This window comes from Phyllobates terribilis, unplaced genomic scaffold (genome assembly GCF_046119375.1).
Source record: "Phyllobates terribilis strain yellow unplaced genomic scaffold, ASM4611937v1 Scaffold_1336__1_contigs__length_319888, whole genome shotgun sequence".
NCBI lineage: Eukaryota > Metazoa > Chordata > Amphibia > Anura > Dendrobatidae > Phyllobates > Phyllobates terribilis.
The window spans coordinates 224,492-230,491 of NW_027364096.1; the positions used below are offsets into that span (position 1 = coordinate 224,492).

At 43.3% G+C, this 6,000-nt stretch overlaps 1 long non-coding RNA gene across 2 annotated transcripts in view; it reads right to left on the reverse strand.

Moving 5' to 3' along the window:
• The window catches only part of LOC141244078 (uncharacterized), a 54,852-nt gene extending 50,808 nt beyond the window's left edge, over positions 1-4,044 (reverse strand). The window contains exons 1-2 of one of the 2 annotated variants that reach the window (XR_012308062.1): positions 3,336-4,044; positions 1,898-1,978 (exon numbers count right to left, since the gene is read on the reverse strand). This is a non-coding gene — a long non-coding RNA (uncharacterized lncRNA). The remainder of the gene's footprint in view (positions 1-1,897; positions 1,979-3,335) is intronic. The other variant, XR_012308061.1, reaches the window with a different exon arrangement.
• Positions 4,045-6,000: the final 1,956 nt, after the last annotated feature.

Here is a 6,000-nt window from a genome sequence, read left to right on the forward strand (position 1 = left end):
GGCTCCGGAAAAGCCGAGCTCAGCGCTTGTACGCCACATAGGGAATGAATGGAGCGGATCCTGGAGTAATAACATGTCCTCCTCTCCTCAGCTTTCTGTCTGTGTAAGTGGCTCAGCCCTTGTCTCCCCTTCTGCACCGGCTTCTGTGCTGCTCCCTGTGGACTGGACGCAGCGGAGAAAAGACCGGGGGCCATCAGAAGGTAAGTATAATGTATTTTTTTTTTTCTACAGGTACCATGGTACCCGGGGCTGGAGGAGAGTCTCCTCTTCTCCAGACCCGGGTACCATTCGCACATTGAATCGCTTAATATCCGCATGTGCACATGTAGTCATGCGGATATGAAGTGATTCAATGCAAGTCAATGGCGGCGAAAACGCCGCGATTACGCAAAATAATAGGTAGTGCTGCGGATTTTTCCGCACTGAATCCGCAGCGGAAATCTCTGCGGCATGTGCATAGCACATGCTTATTATCATTGGGGAACATTGCAGACCTTCTACCAAGCGTTTTTTTAAGCGTTTCTGCAGCGGAATTGCCGCTGCGGAAATGCTTAAAAAAAACACATAGTGGGCACACAGCCTACCACAGGATTGTGCAGCGTAAACCAAGGTAGTCCAAGGACCACAGGAGCGGGCAAGCCCTCTAGCACATAACAGTCAATAAATTTTGAGTGCAATGCCCCTACCTGCAGATGTAGCACACGAACGACAAGAGTAAAATAGCCCTAGCTCAAGGGTGCAGAGTCAATGGCGATTATGGGTGTTGATCTAGAGAATTTATGAGGTTTGAGGTCCTGATCGAACCTAGCGTCGATCAAACTAAACCCCGCCCCACTGTCAAAAAAGTCAGAAATTACCACCATACTTTTGCCAAGATGGATCTTGAACGGTAAAAAAAATTGTGACCTACCCACAGAGGAATTAAGTACATCCCCGAGTTGCCAATTCCCTCCACAACTCGGGCACCTTAGTTTTCCGGTGGGTGTTTAGGAAAAGCGCGCACACAAACACACACACACATAGAAACACACACACACAGACACCCTTTCTGACGAACTACAGTTGGAGCAACAGAACAAGTTGCCACACCCAACAGCATGGGTTCTTCAGTTAACTCAAACCTAGGTGCCCTTGACCCCAGGCCCCCTGCAAATTGGAGTGTCTCCTTATGTCTCTGGCAAAGATGGCAGTTAACACACAAACGCCTCTTCAAACAACCAACACCTCCGACTCCAGAACTAGGAACTAGGCAGCATAAATCTAACACTGGGAATCCCAGATTGCCAGAGGCGAGCATATATAGGAGAGGGAGAGGCCAACACTGAACAGCTGAGACCATCAATGCTGGAAAGCTCTAGCAGCTCTCAACTGAACAGATTAACCTTTGCACTGCTAGCAGAAACCTTCACGGTTTAATATTATAGTGAAGTGCTTCTAATCAGTGGAGGAGCTCAGACGCCGCAGTCTTCTGGCCCCTCTAGTTACGGTAAACCCGTAGTACCTGGATTCCAGCGATGTGTCACTTACTGAGCTGCTTGATGCAGTGTTGATAAAATCCCTTTATTAGCTGCAGATATTCTGTCTATGAACAGGGTACACAGAAAGCTGTCAATCAGTGGTGCGGGTGGGGTTATATATAGAGCTCATGAATGTGGAGGACTACATGGTAGCAGGTTTACTAGTCCTTGAGTGATAAAACTAAAACAAGCAGCCAGTTATTGAGACTTGGCTGGAATCAGAGTCTCTGTCTCTATATAATCAGAATCTAATAAGAGTATAGATGCAAGTGTACAATAAATCTGGAAGAATAAAGAAGTAACAGTATATCATAAATTATATCTACCTTACAGGTAGCATAAGCATTATAATTATATACAACGTCACTAAGAAAAAGTACCTCATTTGCGTCGACCACCAATAATACACCTTGGCATGCAGAAAGGGACCTTGAAACTTCGTAGCTAAAATCAACATGACCCTACAAAAGTACAAAAACGTTAAAAGGGAAAACATGTTGGACAATTATGGACTGATGGATACAAGGCGCATTCTTAAATAACCATATTTAAATGTGAGGGGAGTCATTTCTTATGTAGATGGACAAAGAATGCTGAGCGTTTGAAACATGCTGCTATGTTGCATAAAGTTTTCACTTGAACCTTGTGGATTAATGAACTTTTAAAGATGAAATAATAAAGATCGATTTTATGGAGCTGGAGTTCCTTTTCTTTTTCCTGTGATTTACACACGTGTGGCCACACGATCTCCGGGCTGTGGGTGAGCTGGTGTTTTTTTTTCTATAGCATTCTTAAATAGGCTGTGCCAAGATCGCAACTTTTTGGCTATTCTGTACGGGTGTGACAACCGGGACCTCCAATGATCAGAAGAACAGATGTCTCACATTCCCTTTTTTAATGGAGTGGTGCCATTGTCTACGGGACTGATGGAGATAGCCGAGCTCTGAATTCGGCCATCTCCGGCAGCCCATTAGCCTTTGAGTGGAGCAGCAGTGCACACGCTCATCTGCCAATCCATGGGCGTAATATGGCTCGTGCACCTGATTTCCTGTGATTGGGAGTCCCAGAGATGGGTCCCCCAGCAATTAGCAAGCAATCTGTTCTGTGGAGAAGTGATAAGCTGTAATCTGAGAGCAAACTCTTTCAATGTTAAAATATTGGATAGCTCTTATGGGCGTCTATAAAAAACAAACAAATAAACAAAAAAACAGTGTTATATCTACAGGGTGGGCCATTTATATGGATACACCTAAATTAAATGGGAATGGTTGGTGATATCAACCTGAAACAACGGATACTGGAAGCCTGTGCTAGCATTTCTTCTGCGGTGTTGCTATCAGTGTGTCAAGAGTGGAAGAAGAGGGCTGCATTGACAATCCAACACAATGGGCAGCACTTTGAACACATTTTATAAGTGGTCATAAACTTGTAAAAAACTCATGAAAGAATAAAGTTACGTTAAAACCAAGCACACTATTGTTTTTCCTATGAAATTCTCAATAAGTGTGATGTGTCACATGACCCTCTTGCCATTGAAAAAAATAAAGTTGGATCCAAAATGGCTGACTTCAAAATGGCCACCATGGTCACCACCCATCTGGAAAAGTTTTCCCCCTCCCATATACTAATGTGCCACAAACAGGAAGATGATATCACCAACCATTCCCATTTAATTTAGGTGTATCCATATAAATGGCCCATCCTGTAAATTAATTATTATTATTAGAGCAGCTGCTGCATTTTGTATAACTCATTCAGTATCTGAACATCCGCAACAAGACCACAGAGAAACAAATCAAGAAGAAACGTCACACTCACCGGAGTGTCGATCAGGTTCAGGAGATACTTCTTTCCCTCTCGTAAGTGTAAAACAGAGACGCAGTCTGGGCCTTCACCGTAATCCTGGCTCCCTCTCCACCTGCAGCTTGGCCAGAACTTGCTTATTGGAGGCGGCTTTTGGAATACACCTTGAGGGAAGGAGCGAGACCCCAGAATCCACACTGTTAGCTCGTGGTGGCAGTGTCCCCCTCCATAATAGTCTGTCAATGGTAGCTTGTTTCTGTGTTTTATATATGTATTTTAGGTGTGTAAACCCTCTTCATTGTAGAGCAGCCTGGAATGAACGCTGCTTAAAAAAATAAATAATGGAGTAAGGCCTCATTCAGACCACAGTGATTTCTCTTGTAGGTAAAAAAAAAATGACCGATTTTCATCAGCTTTGTTTTCCATCCGAGAAGTTCTAAACTTTGATTTGGATCAAAATCCGACAGGTCAACGCGTTTCAGTGAAAAATACGCGGTCCGCAGAAATATGTGAACAGCCCTAGACTATAATAGATAGGAGTTCTGTGAAAAACAAGGATAGAGCTCGTACGAGATCCAACATTTCATTCTATAAATATACATAAATAATTAAGTAATGTGCCAAATAGCTTTTTGCTTTTGTTTATGTTCTGCGTGTACGGAGGGAAAGTTCCCAGTGCTAGTGTCTATGGTGCTCCATTAGGCTAGGGCTACCTTGTGACTATGTGTGGCGCTACTGATTGAGCAATAGCTCCAGTTCAAAGCAATACACTAATTTTAAAAGGAAATCTGTTAGACCTCAGATGTGGGCATGCAGGCCTTTGAAATGTAAATCTAAACCAATGGACACTTTTATATCTTCTATCTGTTGCTGCACTTCTAAGTAATTAGAATTTTGGTTCACATGCAAATAAGGAGTTAAGTCTCTGTCTCCTGAGATTATCTCCCACATCAAGCATCCGGTCTCTTTAGGCTACGTTCCCATTGCTTTTGGTGAGTTTTCGATGTTGCAGATTTTCTACAGCATTCCTGCACCTATTAAGTAAAATAGGTTACTTGTTTTTTTTTTTGCTTTAAATCTGTAACATCAAAAACTCACGAAAGCTTATGGTGGGAACTTAGCCTCAGGTGTCAATGAAAGCTCACAGTTTTTTGGAACGTCAGGCACCAGGCAAGGAAAATCAGACAGTGAGCTATCAATCAAAATAAAGAGGTTGATGCTGGGCAGGGAAGCAACCTTGGAAGGCTGAGGCTCGGTAAGTGCTCCGTTACACCCAGAGCACTCAAATGCAGCAACAGATAAAAGATATAGAGGTGTCTATGGATTTAGCTTTCCAAATCCTGCATGGTCATGAATGGGAATAGGAGGGAGGGGTATATTACTTAATCATTAGCGCTACAAAAATTTGCACTTCAAGCATCAGTAAAACAGAGGCCAAAAACGATTCCTTAGAGGCATCTGGTAACTATTAGTGATGATCGAGCGTGTTCCATCAACCCCTTCAGCGAGCACGCTCGGGTGCTCGCTGAGTATTTTGGCATGCTCGGCATTTCTTTTAAGGTCGCCGTGCCTGCAAGTGCCACGGCTGTTAGACAGCGTGCTCGCCGAAGGGGTTCATAGAACACGCTCGATCATCACTAGTCACTATACATTAGTATACCATAAAAAACAACAACATATTACATAGTGAATAACACAGACACTATTCAATGCAGCAGGGTTGAGAGGTATTTTGTGGGACAAAATTACAGCATTTTTAAAAGACACCATTCATTTTACTGTGCAAGATATAGAAAAAAAGGGCAATGAATTCTAAATAAAGTGAAATGGTGCAGAAGAAAAAAACAAAAACATTTTACTGCTTTTAAAAAATTCTAAACTTTGCAAACAAATTGGCTTGTGTTTCAACTTTCTAAGACCGTTTTTAATACTTACCATTTTGGGGAACAATTTTTTGATTGCTCCATCAAATGAATAGTCGTTACTTACCGGTAACGGGATTTTTCAGAGACCATGACGGCAACACGAGAGAGGGGATCCGCCCACCAAGGAGAGGAAACCTACAGGCTAAAAAGGGAGCCACCTCTCTCCCGCCTCAGTTTGGATTACAGAGCATTGAGAGTACCGCCAGGTTAATGAACACAGCAAACAATCACAAAATTGCCATACCACTCGACACCTATTGAGTGTGAGATAATTAATAAAAGGGGAGTGCTCCCACAAACGTGAAGGGAGGGAATGTGAGGGTGCTGTCATGGTCTCCGAAAAATACCATTACCGGTAAGTAACTTAAGATTTTATCGGTCGACCATGACAGCACCACGAGAGAATTACAGAGATGAAGTAATCTATTGAAGGACCACAGCCTGGAACACTCTTCTCCTAAAGGTGAGGTCAGCCGATATAACCATATCTAACCTATATAGTGTCTATGGAATGTAGAGGGACAGGACCAGGTAGCAGCCCTACATATGTCTTCTGTCGAGACACCTGCCTTCTCAGCCCAGGAGGTCGCCACAGCCCGGGTGGAATGAGCCTTCAGCCCTTCTGGCACTTCCTCGCCGCTAGATGTATATGCTAGAGAAATGGCCTCCCTATTCCATCTAGCTATGGTGGACTTCGTGACCTTAGACCGTTTCCTAGCCCCTTGGTAGGATATAAACAGCGAGTTATCTTTTCT